Raw genomic sequence first — 18,643 nt, forward strand, 5'->3', positions numbered from 1 at the left:
TGTATATATGTGTAAATGCATATATTATGCTTGAATTGCATCTGGGAAGACAGAGGTGAGCTTTTACTTTTCACTCCTCATACTCATGTAAATGTTAGATGTTTTTACTAAAAAGAAAAATAGTACATGAACATTCAGAAATAAAGCCTTCGCAAAGCAGAAGAAAAATAGTAAAACCACAAGTCTGTCTTATTCCAGGGCCTGGCCTTGAAGTCATCAGACCAGGCCTTGCCTGCAGCAGAGGGGCCATACCTCGTGGTGCTGGGAATTACTCCAGACTCTGCCTCCCCAGCCTAATTCGCAGTTATGTTCATGATTGATTTTTCAGGTTTTAGTCTAATTTGTACACAACTGATCTTCTCACTTTTGACCCAGCTCCTTTGAACTGACAATTGACTGTCTAGATTTTAATTTACCTTTTCTACAAAATGCTATCTCTCAGAACATTCATTTCAGCTCTTGTATGAATGGTACTCCAACCTGTTATTGACCCAGGTTCCCTGGACACTATATCCTGACCCCGGAACGTCCTGGCTCCCTCTATGGGAGGAAATTCTACAAGATGCCTCCAATCACTGGAATTATGTGAAACATACAAGTGTAAGGAAAGCCACCATGTATTTAATATAGTTACTGTTGTCACAGAATTGAGCAGAACAAGGTTTCTTTATTCTCCTATTTTAAAAAAAGGGGGAAACTGACCCCCCCCCCCAAGTTTGAGTAACATGCCCTAGGTCATACAACTACTGAGTGGCTCTGGTTCAAATTAAAATCTCTCTGGCTAAATTTTTTTCTCTCTTGTTCAACGAGTCATGTTGATCCTGGGGAGTACGCACAGGTAGCAGGACCTTGCTTATCCTCAAGTCTCCCCAGGTCAACTAGCAGGATTCGCTGAAAGACTGAAGTTGCTGCTCTGATCTTATTGTGCCTGCATAGATCCCACAGATGCCGCAGCTTTGAGAGCCTGGTGCTGTGGCCATCTCGTGCCATAGACAGACATTTCACTGCCTGGAATGTGTCCCTGTTGGCTTTAGGAAAACGTTTAGGTCTGTGAAAAGAAGAAGCTGATTATCCGAGAGAGCTTGATGATTTACCTATTCACCCAAGTGGAGTAGTTTCTCAGGATATACACATATTTCAGTACTTTCAAAAGTGCTACAAAGAAAGCAAGTCACGAAGTAAAAGAAAAAAAAAAAGGTTCCTTAATGAAGAGTATGCTCATAATGTCCTCCCCTTCAGTAACCTCTTATAAAAATACCCTAGCCTCAGTGCAAAAGTGGCAGCTTCATATACTATGTGACGAGGTCCCTTGATCCCAGGTGATTGGGTCAGATACTGAGATCAGACTCTACCCTCTGGCTGAGATGATCTCAACTCAGAAAACAGCTCGAGGAAGTGGAAAGCAATGGCCTGAATGCAGCCCTGGCCGGTTTGGCTCAGCAGTTGGAGCGTCGGCCTGCGGTCCGGAGAGACCTGGGTTTGGTTCCCGCTAAGGGCACGTACCTCGGTTGCAGTTAGTCCCCGGCCCTGGTTGGTCGTGTGGGTGGCAGCCACTCGATGTGTCCCTTCACATCGATGTTTCTCTCTCTCTCTTCCTCTCTCTCCCTCCCGCTCTATCTGAACAAAAAAGTGGAGAAATGTCCTCGGGTGAGGATAAAAAAAATTAAAAAAAAACCAAACGCAAAAGTCGAGAAGACTCAAAACAAACCTGAAAAAAGAACAAAGTTGCAGGAATTAAACAATGAGGTATCAATAAAAAGTTAAAAGTATAAGCGAAGTTATATGGCAATCGAATTCTAAAGCAGCCTTTTTAAAAGGTTAATATATACAAGGGGACCAGATAAGTATGCACTTAAACTATACCTTTTCCCTCACTGCCCCCCGCCCCATCCCCACTTTCCCAAGTAAGCACGTTTATTGCAGTGTGGGCTTTTGTTTATAATAAATGAAAAAAGTAGTTGCTCAGAAAATATTTGCTGAATTGACTTTCATAACCTAGTTGTCTTGGCAATTTTTAAAATAAATATCACTTCAACAAAAGGACTAATACCTTTCCATAAATGTCCACTAGTGATTTTGGGAAATTATAAGTGATCATATACTAAACTTTGATATTAGATATTGAATATTGGACAAGTCAGTTTTCTATGAAGGCTTTTTCCCAATTTAATGATCGACAGATCAAGAAGACAGTGGGAACAATTCTGTACTTTGGCTGATATCTAGGAAGCCCATGGCTCATTCTGTAATTCCCTTAGGTTAGGTGTGTACTTTACATCAGGATCTTTTTATCTACACAAATAGCCCTGGGACCTCACTCTATTGTGTTTCAGCAAACAGTACTAGCCAGTGATCTTAAATCAGCTGCTTATACAAATAAAGCCTCCATTGGACCTTATCTTTCTATTGTGGCTCCTAAAATTAGTATTTCTTTCTGTTATAATGAAAAAAAAATTGTCTCCGTTGATTGCAAAAAGCAAAGCCTGATATTACAGCATGATTGCTTTCAGAATAAATTGAATACTGTATTGTCCAGCAATAATTATAATGTTAAAGAGATTTCAGTCTGCAAGATAGGAAGAAGTCCTATCAATTAGATAATATCCAACAAACCAATAACCAAACTGTACCAGTGAATTAAACATAATTAGCCTTAGATATTTATAAAGTATTCAGCGGCAAAGTCAAGTCATTCCCTGGGAAGATGTTATGATTGCCAGTGCAGCTATAAGTCACCTATGCATCTAAGGCCGGCTGAGGCCTAATGGAGAACATGATGTTTGAGAGCACGGGTAATGCTTTTACTTTTTATTGTCCTTTGTTCCCACTGTAGTAAGCCTAGTTCAGGCCCTTGTCACTTAACATTTGTCTTAGCCCATTCAAGCTGCTGTAACAAAATACCACAGACAGGGTGGTTTCTAAACAACAGAAATCTATTTCTCGCAGTTCTGGAGGTGGATGCTTGAGACCACGTGGTCAGGTTCTTTGTCTGGGGAGGGTCCACTTCCTGGTTCATAAACAACCATCTTTTCACTGTATCCTCACGTAGCAGAAGGGACTAGGGAACTCTGTGGGGTCCATTTATAAATTTCTCCTACTAATACCAACAACATTAGGCATTAGGTTTCAACATAATGAATTTTCGGGGGGACACAGATATTCAGTCTCTAGTAATATGTTCCTTTCTCCAGCCAGTGCATCAACCCACATGGTACACACTACAATCAAATCATCTCTAAAAAAAAAAAAAAAAAACACAGAGTCATCCTTTACAACCTGTTTTTCCTGGCATAGTGTAGGATTGGTTAGGTTATGGTGAGGCAGTGAACATCTGCATGTCTCAGGGGTTTAACAAAACAAAAGTTTATTTCCTGTTTAGGCTGCATGCTCAGTGCTGATTGGCAGTGGGACTGTATTCTCTGTAGACACTTGGTCCCCGGGGGAGGAAGGCTGTAATGGATCATAATTCCCACAGCTGAAGGAAGGGAACATGGCAAATTACACACTGACACTTAGATCTTCTGCCTGAAAGTGACATCTGTGATAGCCACTTATATTTCTTTAGCTGAGGCAACTCATGTGGCTATGCCCGACTTCAAAAGGGGGTGGGAAATGCTAACCTACCATGTGTCTGCAGAGAGAAACAGAATACTGTGACCGGTCCAAATAACTCCTATTTCTATAACAGGAGAATTTAAGTGAGAGAAATATACAGCCTTATGGAAAAGTAAGATGAGGACGATCGAAATATCTTGTAAATGTTTTAAAACCTTCAATAAGAAAGCAACTGCTTCAGCACATTAAATAGTATTAGTTTTTTTATACATATTAATTTTTTTTTTTTTTATCCTCACCTATTTTCCATTTTTTGTTCAGAGTGGGAAGGAGAGGGAGGAAGAGAGAGAGAGAGAGAGAAACATCGATGTGAAAGGGACACATCGAGTGGCTGCCACCCACATGACCAACCAGGGCTGGGGACAAACTGCAACCGAGGTACGTGCCCTTAGCAGGAACTGAACCCGGGTCTCTCTGGACCGCAGGCCAACACTCTAACCGCTGAGCCAAACCAGCCAGGGCTATACATATTAAATTTAAATGAAAATTTTATACAATTAATTTCCTGTTATCATAGTTTTCTCTCTGTAAAATTTAAAATTTCTCTCCTCAGTAGTTTCAATGTTATCTTAATTTTGCTATTTATATATAGTACGTATGGGAAATCTACAAACATACAATATAAAAATATAGCGTTTATGAAAGGCATTTTTTTGTGAGTTTGTATTCTAGCCCGGATCCTGTTTTGTTTTATTTTTAACTCCTCATAACAATTGAAAATTCACATATTCTCAATTTGACATACTAATAGTTTAGATTATATATAACTTGATATTTAATAATTTAAATTTTATAGAAAATATATTTGAGATAGGAAAGAAATATCTGGAGTGGTTTGTTGTTATTATTTCACCTCTGCTCAAAATCTTTAAAATTTTCCATTACCTACCCGTTCAGATTCAAATTTTAATATTTAGTTTGGCTAAGATGGCTAGCTCTCTACCAAAAATTCAAAAACTCCCCTTTCCTTTTCCCTTTCCAGAGTGTGAAGTTGTCACTGGGAAATAGCTGCTTCGTTCTCCTTGCAGCCAAGTATAGCTAATGAAATATGAGCAGGAGTTATTTTTTATGATGTTATTATATAGAAAACACTTATAAAGCACATATGTGCCAGGTGTAGGTAGGTGTTAGACAAACATTAATTCATTTACTGCACATAACAATCTTGTAGTGTAAGTTCTATTAGTGTCCCCATTTTACAGATAAAGAAACTGAAGGTCAGAGTAGTTTAGTTACAGAAGAACACAGCTAGTAAGTCACAAAGATGGGATTCCAGCTCAGGAAATCTAATTAAAAAGTTCAACTTTTAACCACTTGCTTCCTTTTGGGTCAGGGCCTCTAAACAGCAAGGGGGGCTTCTCTATCTTTTCTGTAGCCCCAGGAGATGGCAGAGCCACAAATTATAGATCCTGGGTTTCCAGTTAACCACAGGGAAACAAGTTACCCACTGACCTCGAACTCCCACACTGGACTATCACATAAATGCAAAATAAACTTCTGTTGAGCCAAGACTGAAAGTTTGGCCTTGTTTTGTTACAGCATCAAGTGTTTTCCCCAACTGACACACATGGCAGCCAAGACCCACCATAGTTTGTCTTGGTCCAGAGTCAGGAGACCTAGATTGTAGCCCCGGCACAGTCTTTGATCTAATGTATGACCTTAAGGAAGCACTTCTTTCCTCAAGGCCTCATTGGAAAGGTTAAGGGGTTGGATTAGATAAACATTTTACAACTTGGATTTATAAGTAGTTGCTACAAGGTGGGTTATTCTGTTTAAACCAGGCTGAACATCAATTGACTGCAAGGGATTGGCTATGTACTCAGCTTACCTACTCTACACTATGATGGCATCTTCTTTGGCACTTTGGGATCTGATAACCAGCATAAATCCCTTGGTGCCCGTTATATTTCATGTATTGAACACCATAGCCAAAATAAAGTTCTGTTTTTATTTATTTATTTATATATTTTTTGGTACATGCCCCTAGCGGGAACTGAACCCGGGACTCTCTAGTCTGCAGGTCAACGCTCCAACCGCTGAGCCAAACTGGCCAGGGCATAAAGTTCTGTTTTTAATGTACTGGTGTCAAAAGGTTCATTGCTAACTTTGTAAAAATGAAAATATCTTATGAAAAATCAAGATGAGTTTGTACCTGAAAGAAGTAGGAAAATACACCTATCAAAATATCTGATCAACTTGGATAGATTTAGGGTTTAGAAACTCCTGTCACACTTGGTATGGAGGACAGATGAGAACTTGAGATTGAAGACTACTTAAGAACCAGTTGAGCCCTGGCCAGTTTGGCTCAGCGGTTAGAGTGTCAACCCGTGGACCAATGGGTCTCAGGTTCGATTCCATTCAAGGGCATGTACCTCGGTTGTGGTTTGTCCCCTGCCCTAGTTGTGGTCATGCAGGAGGCAACCAGTCGATGTGTCTCTCCCACATCGATGTTTCTCTCTCTCTCCCCCTCTCCTTTTCTCTCCCTCCCTCCTACTCTCTCTGAAGAAAAAATGGAAAAATATCCTTGGGTGAGGATTGAAAAAAAGAACCAGTTGAAGTTTTCTCTAGGTGGGAAGTAGGAAAGAATAAGATTTTGACTAAGGCAGAGGAGTAAAAAGGAGAGAACAGAAAAGAGAGATATTCAGGCCTATTGGATTTATGAAGGTATGGAGGAAAGAGAGAAGGAAGAATATAAATATTAGAAGAAGAAAGAATGGAGAAGGAAGAGGGGAGGAAAAGAGAGGTTGAAGATGACTCTCAGCTCTCTGACTATTAAACTGGATAGGTCTTAACATTCTTAGAGGACTCCTCTATTTTCCCATATGCCTATCTACAGAGCCACCTGAGTGGGCAGCTGAGGAGGAGAGCCCTTCAATCTATACCTTCAGCAGAGCCAGTATATTCGTTTTTTATTATTCCAAGCCTGGTTTGGTAATTGGGAATACATAAAGCAAAGGGGACCTTCCAAAATCTTGAAGAGGAACATTCAGGCCACAAACATGGACTGAATTATAAATTCTATTGACTTTGGCTTCTCAACCAGTCCAAGAAAGGCAGCTCTCCTCACCTGCCTCATTTCTCACCTTGCCCCACCACAAGCTTCTCCATCAGTGAGCTAAGTCACTGTGAAAGAGGTTCTGTGGAGAATTTGGGAAAATGGTAGAAAAGAGATTTTGGAATCAGACTGACTCCATTGACTTGAAGTTTGATTGATCTGGATCTGAACCTAAATTCTTGGACACAAGAGCCCAGGCTTCCGAAGAAAGACAACTGAAAATGATGATTTTGAGTCCCAGAAGTCCTAGGGAGCCATTGAACCTGAGAGTGCTCAATGAGAATGAAGGAACAATGGGAACTCTATCTGCATCTATTTGCTTTGGACCCATGATGTTGAAGCAGGCAATGTGAGAGCTTTGTCAGCTTGTAGACACCTACACAGAGCAGGATCTGACTCTATCTGAATAAAAAATGGAAAAATGTCCTAGGGTGAGGATAAAAAACAAAATAAAATAAAATAATAAGAGAATCCTTCCAACTGAAGTGAAAGTATATCAGTCAATAACCTGAATCCACATAAAAAAATACAGAACTCTGGCAAAGATAACTACATAGTTAAATATCAAAGACAGTGGTGCTTTTTGTTTGTAACTCTTCTTTTCTCCTGTCTAGGAGACAACCACACAAAGCAATCATTATGAGTCTGTGTTGATAGCTATGCAATGTAGAAAGATTCACGCGAAAATAACAGTACAAATAAGAGAATAGGTAATGAGACTTCTGGTCACGATGGCGGCGTAGGTAAATGCGGTATCGTGTCCTCCCACAACCACATCAAAGTTACAACTAAATTACAGGACAACCATCATTCAAAACTGCCTGAAATCAAGCTGAACGGAAGGCCTACAACTACAGAATTAAAGCAGCAGCCACATGGAGACTGGTAGGAGGGGTGGAGGTGCTACGAGCTGGTCCCACACCCACGTGTGGCGGATAAAAATCAGGAGGACACCTCAGCTGGGAAGGTCCTCCCTGAGGACTGAGGGGTCCCCGTCCCACACCAGACACCCTGCTCAGGGTTCCAGTGCCAGGAAGAGAAGTCCCCATAACTTCTGGCTGGAAAAACCAGCGGGAACTGAGGCTCGGGGAGGCTGAGGCAGCTGGAGCCCCAGGCAGCTCCTTAAACGGCCCGCGCACGGACTTATCGGACTCTCTCCCTCTAAGCTTGGAGGGGAGGCAGCTCGAGGGGCGCCAGAGACACACAGGGAAGAACTGAGCTGTTTGGCATTGGAGCGAGGGCTGGAGAGGGGGCTTTCTCCGGGACAAACGTGCTGTCAGAGGCCTTTGTTCCTTTGGTGAGCCCTTCCCTGGGGTGGCAGACGGTCGCCTTATCTGGGACTCCAGCAACCTGGCTCACACTGGTAGCCCCACCCTGGTGATTCCCTGAGGCCCCTCCCCACCCAACTTTCAGGCCCACTCAAGCTGTTGCCAGTTGCTTAACCATAGGATTGGCCTGTCTTGGATCCTGCTTCAGGTTTTCCTAAATTCTTTCAAACAAGCAGCATCTGGTCTCAGATAACCCCATACCTCTCGTTAAATAATACATCGAAACAAACCCAGGGAGGCAGCCAAAATGAGGAGACAAAGAAATAGGTTCCAGATGAAAGAATAGAACAAAACCCCAGGAAAAGAACTAAGCGAAATGGAGATAAGCAACCTAACAGATGCTGAGTTCAAAATACTGCTTATAAGGATGCTCAATGAACTTAGTGAGAACCTCAGTGAACTTAGTGAGGGCCTCAAGAGCATAAAAAAGGACCAGTCAGAAATGAAGGAGGCACTAACTGAAATAAAGAATAATTTACACAGATTCAATAGTAGAGTAGGTAAAGCCAAGAAGCAAACCATCGATTTGGAATCTAAGGAAGCAAAAAACACCCAATCAGAACAGCAAAAAGAAAACAGAATCCAAAAAAATGAGGATAGTGTAAGGAGCCTCTGGGACAATTTCAAGCATGCCAACATTTGCATCTTGGGGGTGCCAGAAGGAGAAGAGAGAGAACAAGAAATCAAAAACCTATTTGAAACAATAATGGCAGAAAAATTCCCTAACTTGGTAAAGGAAACAGATATACAAGTCCAGGAAGCACAGAGAGTCCCAAACAACATGAACCCCAAGAGGCCCACACCAACACACATCATCATCAAAATGCAAAAGGTTCAAGACAAAGAGAGAATCTTAAAAGCAGCAAGAGAAAAGCAGTTAGTTACCTACAAGGGAGTTTCCATAAGGCTGTCAGCTGATTTCTCAAAAGAAACTTTGCAGGCCAGAAGGGAGTGGCAAGAAATATTCAGAGGGATGAAAAGCAAGAACCTACAACCAAGATTACTCTATCCTGCAAAGCTGTCATTTAGAATCGATGGCCATATAAAGATTTTCCCAGACAAGAAAAAGTTAAAGGAGTTCATCACCACCAAACCGTTATTATATGAAATGATGAAGGGTCTTTTTGAAGAAAAAGATAAAATGTATCAACAAACAAAATGGCAATGAATACATATCTATCAACAATGGAATCTACAAACAAAATGAACAGGCAGAACAGAAACATTCTCATAGATACAGAGAACATTTTGTTGGTTGCCAGATGGGAGGGCGTTGGGGGAATGGGTGAAAAAGGTGAAGGGATTAAGAAGTACAAATTCATTGCTAGACTGACAGACCTCAAAGGGAAAGGGGTTGGGGGGGGGGGGAGAAATAAACCAAAGAACTTATATGCATAACCAATGGACACAGACAATAGCTTGGGAAAAGGCGGGAGGGGGGTGGGAGTGGGGAGGAGGGGGTCAATGGGGGAAAAATGAGTAACATCTGTAATATATCCAACAATAAAAATTTTTAAAAAAATCAATAGAAACATAAAAAAAGAGAATAGGTAATGGAATCACATAAGAGTAAAGTTTTTGTATGCTATTTTAATTAAGTTGGTAATAATGCAAACTAGTTTGTTAAAGGTAAGATATTAGTTATAATACCTAAGGCAACCATTTAAAAATGCAAAAAATGGAGTAAAAGAAACAATAAGATAATTAAAATGAGCCCTGCCAGTGTGGCTCAGTGGATTGAGCATTGTCCCATGGACTGAGAGGTCCCGGTTTGATTCTTGTTCAGGGCACATGTCCAGGTTGTGGGCTCGATCCCCAGTGGGAGGTGTGCAGAAGGCAGCTGATCGATATTTCGCTCACATCAATTTTTCTATCTCTCCCTTCTCTCTCTAAAAAATCAATAATAAAATAAAAATATATAATTCAAATGGTACACTAGATAGTATCTATTTAACATAAAAGAAAGCAGTAGTCGAGGACCAAAGGAACAAAAGAGAAACAGGACATGTAGAAAACAAGTAACAAAATGGCAAAGAAAATTTTACCTTATTAGTAATTATATTAAATATAAATGAATTAAATACACAAATTTAAAGGCAGAGATCGGAATTATGGATTAAAAAGCATGACCCAGATATATGCAGTTTACAAGAGACACTTTAGAATCAAAGTCACGTGTAGGTTTAAAGTAAAAGGATGGGGAAGATATGTATCATTCAAACAGTAAACAACAGAGAACTGAAGTGGCTGTACTGTTATTAAACATAATACAATTTAAGGCAAAAATTGTTACTAGAGATAAAGAACATTTTGTAATTGTGAAAGAAGCACTCCATCAAGAATAGAAAACAATTATAAACATATATGCACTTAACAACAGATCCCCAAAACACATGAAGCAAAAACTGACAGATTTGAAAGAAGAAATAGACAATTCAACAATAATAAAAGAGAAAGAAACACTTCCTAATTAATTCTTTAAGGCTAGCAATACCCTAATACCAAAGCCAGACAAAGAAATCATAAGAAAGAAAACTCTATCCCTTATGAATATAGATGTAAAAATCCCAAACAGGATAGTGATAAACCAAATTCAGCAGCATATAAAAAGGATTATACATCATGAGAAAGGGGAATTTATACCAGAAACTCAAGGATGTTTCAACATATGCAAATTAATCAATGTAATGTACCACATTAATAAAACAAAGGACAAAACCACATATTCATCTCAATAGATACAGAGAAAGCATTGACAAAATCCAACAGACTTTCAGCAGCTCTACAATGCATATACTCAGGATAATTGGAAATATATGTCCACACAAAAACTTGTACACAGATGTTCATAGAAGCTTTACTCATGACAGCCAAAAAGTGAAAACAATCAAAATTTCCATCAACTGATGAATGGATAAAGTGTGATATAGCCATTCAATAGGATATTACTGAGTTATAAAAGGGAATAATATACTGATTTATGCTACAACATGGCTGAACCTTGATACATTATACTAAGTGAAAGAAACCAGACACAAAAGGCCACGTACTGTGTGATTCCATATCTATAAAATGTCCAAAAGGGCACATCCATAGAAATAAAAAGCAGATCAGTGGTTTCCAGTGTCCGAGGGAGGGAGGAACGAGGAGTGACTGTTAATGAGTATGGAGATTCTCCTTGGGGTGATGAAATACACTGGAATTAGAGGGTTATATAGTCGTGATGGTAGCACTTCTTTGTAAATATACTAAAAACCACTGAATCACACATTTCAGAGGGTAAATTTCATGGTGTGTGAATTCTACCTCACTAAAAAATAAAACATAGAAGGTATGTTCACTCCCTTGGACAGAATCACAGTAACATGACTTAGGGCCAGGTACTTAGCCTTTTGGGGTATCACTTCCTCATTTGGCCATTAGATCCAGTGCCTCATCCCTGCAGGTTTATGGGCAAGTCAGTATATTTGTGGTTAAGTTCGGTGTCCTTCATTCTGTCAGTGCCCTGTGTTGAATCTCAATCCTTCTTGTGTTCCATCCAATCTAGCTTCATCCAAGATACCAGATGTTTCTCAGGTCCTTTGGTTTGGTTTGGTTTTTTACATGTCCTTTCCCTTCCAGAAAGCCCTGGGCAGGGAGAAAAAGTAACATCTATTGAGGACCTATTATGTGCCGTATTCTGGTCTAAAATAGCATATTTAATTTAGAACTCCAGACCATGCCCTGGGCTGTGTTTATTTCCACTCTATTTTTTTTTAACCTCACCCGAGGACATCCTTTGATATTTTGTTCAGATAGAGTGGGAGGGAGAGAGAGAGAAACATCAACGTGAAAGGGACCCATTGAGTGGCTGCCACCCGCAAGACCCAACCAGGGCCGGGGACAAACTGCAACCGAGGTACATGCCCTTAGGGGGAACTGAACCCGTGTCTCTTGGGACCGCAGGCCAACACTCTAGCTGCTGAGCCAAACCGGCCAGGGCTATTTCTACTCTAAAGGAAAGGCAATTGAGGCTCAGCTTTGACACTTCTCTCCAAACCATGCTATTAAGAAGAGTATGTACATTGGATTTCAATGGACCTCAGTTCTAATGTGTTTCTTAGAAAATTTTATGAGCTCTCCTATAAGTTTCCTAAGCCTTCTGAACTTCAGTTTCTTCATCCAGAAACAGGGACAATAGAAGAGCCTTTTTGGTGGAGTGGTTTTGAAAATTAAGTGAGATATAGAAGATACACTTAGAACAGGTCCTGCAACCTATATTAGTCAATGTTACAATTATGTGAAGGTAATTGGTGGCTAAATTTGGATTAGTAGCTAGAGCGGTGGCATTCCAAAGCTTTCTCTCCTGCTTCCTCATGTTGCATCTTCTCTTTTCCATACCTGTGCAACCTACTCACCTGATCAACTGGCACGCAGAGTATGTGGTGAAATGCAAGTCAGCAGGGAGAAGGTCCAAGAACAAATGATCAAAAGGCATACACATCCAGTTTCCCTCAAACTTGTCAATCACAGCATGTCCTTTATTTATGCGCTTGTGCATGCACACACACACACGCAGTTTTCTTGATATTTCTGAGTAGCCGGTCCTAATACCTTCATGGGAAAATAGATGCAGCTTGATCCAGAGTTTCACTGGAACACCCTTCAAAAGTCTCCCTTCCTTGACCTTTCAAAATAACTCCAAGACACAATAAAAAAGCTTGCACAAACCACTCCACTCCCTCTGTGTCTTCTTGTAAACGGCTTCTGGCCTCTCCCAGCTACATCTGGTCTCAGTGGAATGTGCTTATCAATCTTCCTTAAGGGGAGTGAGGTCAAACAGCCTGGTGCCCTGGTGGCTGAGGCAGCTTGTACAAACTTGTGACATGTCATCAACAAGTGGGTTGACACAAGATTCCAATTTTTTATTTCTGGCAACTTCTGTCAGATTCAGAATTCCTCTTCACATGCACCCCACCCTCCTAGACTAATTTTCTTTTTCTGTCTCAATCCAACTTTCCTTTCTGATCAGTCTGTTAGCAAAAACTGAGCACTAACTCTAGGATCATTATTAACTATTGATATTACAGCTTTCTCATTGGTCCAGTTGGGCTCCCCGGTACAGCTTAGCCAAAGGACATGTGTTTCCTGGGAAACCGCATGGAGTGGGGAAGAGGGCTTTGACGTTGGACAGATCTAACTTTGAATCCAGTTTTCTTCTGAGAGAATTTGAGTAAGGTCCTTCACTTGAACCCTTTTTCTTGCTTGTAAAAGGCAGCTCGCTATTGGTACCCACTTAACCAGGATTTTGGTGGGACATAAATGAAGTGATAATAGATACCGTAGTGATTATTAACGTAGTTTTTACTCTCAGGATGCCAAGAACTACCTGATAGGAGCCCACTTTAAAGCATGCTCTCTCTGTGTGCAAATTGTTACATGGTTGTTAAAAAATTAACTGTGGGTTGCCTAAATCTCAAAAGTAAACATACCCTTTATCCTCAGACATTGAACTTACAGAACTTGAGTCTAAAGAAATAATCATGGCCCAGCTGGTGTGGCTCAGTGGTTGAGCATCAACCCATGTACCAAGAAGTCACCAATTCAATTCCCGGTCAGGGCATATGCCCATGTTGTGGGCCAAATCGCCAGTGGGGGGCATGCAGGAGGTGGCCAATCGATGTTCTCTTTCACTGATGTTTCTATCTCTCCCTCTCTCTTCCTCTCTCTAAAATCAATAAAGAAAAAAATATATTTAAAAAAAAAAGACATAATCATGGATATGGGGTAAAGATTTAGCTACAAGATGCCCCGTCAGGTAGTTCAGTTTGTTAGAGCATCATCTCGATATACCAAAGGTTGTGGGTTTACTCTTCAGTCAGGGCATATACAAGAATTAACTAATGAATGTATAAAGAAGTGGAACAACAAATTGATGTTTCTCTCTCTATCTCCCTCTCTCTGTCCCTTCCTCTTTCTCTAAAGACAATAAAAATAAAAATTAAAAAAAAAAAAAAAAAAGATTTAGGTACAACAGTGACCATTATTGAAAAACTGGAAACAACCTAAACATGAAAAATGAATTTTTCCATAGACAATTGAACTCTAATTCAGTAGACAACTAGAAGCCCTTTAAATGTGGTAGAAAAATGGGAATGACATGGAAAGATGTTTACACTGTGTCTAGTTGAATATATATTTGAAGTTGTAAGAAGCTGTTGCAAAGTAACATCTAGAACATGATCCTGATTTTATTTGAAGGAGGGGTTAGAGAGGACATCTGAGTGTATCAAGAAAAGGCTAAAAGGATAATCATCAAAATGTTCAAAGCGAGTAGTCTTTGTAATTTTTCTTTTCCTATTCTGTATTTTCTAAAATTTTGATAACAAAAATATTTAGGGATAAAGTAAACTTTTTTGGTAAATTTTATTGAAGCAAAACACACATACAGAAAGTTTACACAAATCCTAGCACAACTTAATAAATTTTTTTTAATTTATTTTTTATTTATTAATTTGTTCTTGTTACAAATGTTTCTCATTTTTCCCCCATTGACTTCCTCTTCCCCTTCCCCCCATCCCATCCCCAGCTTTGTTGTCTATGTTCACTGGTCATGTATACATGCACATAAATTCTTTGGTTTATCTCTTCCCAACCCCTTCTCCTCTGATGCTTGTCAGTCTGTACCCCACCTCTATGTCTCTCGGTTAATTTTGTTTAGCAGTTTGTTTAGTTCATTATATTCCATAAGTAAGTGAGATCATGTGATATTTGTCTTTCTCTGCTTGGCTTGTTTTACTTAGCATAATACTCTCCAGGTCCTTCCATGTCATCTCAAAGGATAAGAGATCTTTCTTTCTTACAGCTGCATAGTATTACATTGTACATGTACCACAGCTTTTTATCCACTCATCCACTGATGGACACTTGGGTTGTTTCAAAATCTTAGCTATTATAAACAGTGAACATAGGGATAATTCTCACTCAGATCATAAAACATAACTTACCAGCACCTCAGAAGCCACCCTCTTGCCCAGTTCCAATCACCACCCACCCTCACCCTTCAAAGATAACCACTATTAGATTTCTTACAGTTTAGACTAGTTTTGTTTGATTTTACGCTTTTAACCATTAGAAGTATGTTATTACTTGCTTTTGGCATTGTGAATAGCGCTTCTAGAAACATTCTTGTTCTGTCTTTAATGAACCTATGTGCACATGGAATTGCTGGTCATAAAAATGTGTGTGTACAGTTTAGTAGACACTATCAAAGAGTTTTCCAAAACAGTTGTCCTAATATACACTTCCACTGACAGCATGAGAGTTCTGGTGACTTGACTCCAGTTACCTGTCAACCCTTGGTTCTGTCTGGTGATTTCATTTTGGCCATTTCTAGTGTCATCACATTGAGGTTTATTTACATTTCCTAAATACTTAGTGGAGTTTAACACCTTTTCAAATGTTTATTGCCATTTGGATATTGTCTTTTGTGAAATGCCTGTTCAAATCGTTTTTGCATTTTGTTATTGGGTTACCTGCTTTTTTGTAAGAGTTTATGTATTCTGTAGGCAAGTCATATCAGATGCATGTACTGCAAGTGCCTTTTCCCATTGTGTGTGCTTGATTTTTTTTCAATCTCTTAATGATGTCTTTTGATAAAAGAAAGTCTGAATGTCAATGTCCTATAGGTCAACAGTATCCTAGCTGTGTCCCCTGGCAAAGTGAGCCCCTGATCATGTTGCTTAACACACCACTCCGAGGCAGGAAAGGTAATTACCTGTCACAGTACTACTTTTGTTATTCTGGCTTCTTGAGAAAGAGATGCCAAGATGGGATTAAATGTGCAAAAATTTTCACTTAGGAAAATAGAAAAGGAACTCTAAAACCCTGGGAGAGCCATCAGACCACAGATGCAAGAGACCCCAAATGTTGAAGTGAGGGAGGAAAGTTTGGGTAAAAGCATCCTAGACTGCCATGCAGTCTATGGAAGATCCCGGGGAGTCCTTGAGCCAAAGTAGGTTGTCAGCGTTGTCCCGTCTCACCCAGGAAAGGATCTGCCTTGGTGTCTTTGCCAAGCTCAGTCATTGCTGGGAGCAGCCTGTGGGGAGTAGGGTCTCAGAGCAGACACGGTGACGGGCTTCAGAGCACAGAAGCTGGGCCCTTGGGCAATACACTCCCTTTAGGACTCAGTGTGGGTCGCGACCCCTTTGGGGGTCGAACGACCCTTTCACAGGGGTCGCCTAAGACCATCGGAAAACACATATTTCCGATGGTCTTAGGAACCGAGACATCGCTCCTCTATCCGTCTCCAGGCGGGTCTGCCCACATGCAGATACACCCACAGACAACATGAGGAGCTGTGTTAAAGGGTCGCGGCATTAGGAAGGGTGAGAACCACCGCTTTAGGGAGAGTTCTAGTTTTTCTCATAGCCACCACACCAAGATAGGGAATATGTGGGGACAGGAACGTTGTGGTAAATGGCAAAGCTGGCTAATGGGTTCACCTTCTGGAAACACTGAGTTTTATATCGTTTCCTCTTAGGTATCTGGCGACCAGCAAAACAGAAAGGTCTAGAATTCAAGAGTAGGTCTAGGTTGCTGAGACAGGACATTAGGGAGTGAGCCCTTGAAGGGCTCTGTGAGAAAAGGAGTCTTACAAAGGAGGTAGATCAGTATCCTGGGAGCCTGGGATGCAGTGACTTCCTGCTCTTTTTGCATTAATAGCTTAGCTGAGGAGGTGGAGAGCAGAGAGGAAAGACAGGCCTTGTGTTATAGACCTTGAGGCCATTTCCAGACTTAGGGCCTTTCACTATTAAAACACTTCCCTGACAAGGCAGCCCAAGGTGGCTGACACATCTTAGCTAACTCTGTCTCAGCAGAACAAATTGTTTTTTCCCACCTTGAAATTGAACGTGGCCAAAAGTAATTTGTATCAGTATTTCAATGAGAATTTAGAGGAAAGCAAAATTGCATTCATTATGCACGTGAGATTTCACACATGCTTGTACACACACAGTGCAAAGGATGTTAGCAGTCAGATGTGGTAAATCACAGAATCAACGCTCCACAGTTTAGGAGAGAGTGGGTGAGTCCAGAGTCAGGGTTCAACACCGTGGTGACGAAGTCACTAAAGCTTGCCAAGTGAGGCAGCAATATCTGCTTAATAAAGCTCTTAGGTCTCAATCACTTTGAAATGAAACATCAGCATGCAGTCCTCATAACTGGGGAAGCCAGGAATCCAAATGTGAGGGCAGAACCGACCGACAGCCTCTCCTGTGCCCATTCTAGATGCAAACTGGGCCCTCGGTCCTGCCTCTTTCTTCGCACCTGTAAATATGCACATGAATCTATCTTTATAGTTCTGTCCACCACTCATACTCAGCTCCAGGAGTTTCACAGCAAATTGGTTTGGTATATGAACACGGGCAGGATGTGGCTCCTGAATTAAAATTTTGTATTTGATAACAGAGCTATTACTGACCAACTAGAAAAAAGGTGTCCCTTCCTCAAGACACTTTTCTTCTATATGTTTCAAAATGGTCATAATATATTAATTTTGTTTAGCAATTTATAGGCATCTACCAGAAAAATTGCTGTAATATATACACAAATTAATAATGGGAGACATGGCAGTATATTACCTAGACAATACATGACAGCTCAGTACCCAGGAGTTGTCCTTCCTCTGCCCTTTTCTACACTGTTGAATTTAACACTACGTTTATATGGCTGCTATTTGTTAGGAAAACAGCTCTTCCAAAGGGTTAGGGTTCTGTGCCATAAATTTTATCGCTGTAGGCACTCGTGGTCTTTCTTGAATGACAGGCACAACCCTTGAGAAATAGAGGAGGCAAAGACTTCTAGCATGGGAGACAGTCGAGAAACCTCGGCAACCTTGAAGAGTAAAGGAGCATGAGCTAGAGAATGTTCCAAGCAGCCTCCAGCACTGTGCCCCAGACGTTTGCAGCCTGGAACCTACTCAGTGCCTGCTTTCACCCTGGGCCACTGGTTTTCTGGCTCCTCCCAATCCTCCCCACTAAACTTCTTACCCCCAGGGTCCCTCTGCAGCAGCAAATGTGGCTGGTTGAACAGAGAGGTCATTGATTGGGGAACAGTGGTACTCAGCAGTAAGAACAAGCTCGCTCCCTTGCACTGCAGGGCCCGTGGGTGGGGCTGAACCTAGGCTGGCCAGGGACAGTTGCCTCTCACAGATCAGAAGCCTCAGGCACAGTTTTGGAAATTCTGATCCAGGCTTCTGGATCAGAGTTTTAATTTCTTTTGTTCTGTTTAAAAGTAATACAAAACCATGATGGAAAAATAAGGGGGGGGGGGGGGAGAAGAAAATAAATTTCCATTAATCTCATTAACCAGAGTTAAGTTGTGTGTTTTTGAATTATTTCTGATTAAAGAAATAATATATATAGTCATTGAAAAAAATCTCAAAAATATTAAGAAAATTTTAAATTTATCTATTATCCTGTGTTATTTTGATGTGCTCATTTCTGTCTTTTTATGTATTATTTTTTAAACAAATAAGATTATACCATAAATATCGTGTGGTATCTAAAATTTGTTTATATTTGAGCATATGCCAGTAATTTAAAAATGTATTTCCCATTTCTTTTTTACTTTTACTTTACTTTTTATTTTTAAAATTAATTTCTAA

The sequence above is a fragment of the Molossus molossus genome, unplaced genomic scaffold (genome assembly GCF_014108415.1).
Source record: "Molossus molossus isolate mMolMol1 unplaced genomic scaffold, mMolMol1.p scaffold_m16_p_13, whole genome shotgun sequence".
Classification (NCBI taxonomy): Eukaryota; Metazoa; Chordata; class Mammalia; order Chiroptera; family Molossidae; genus Molossus; species Molossus molossus.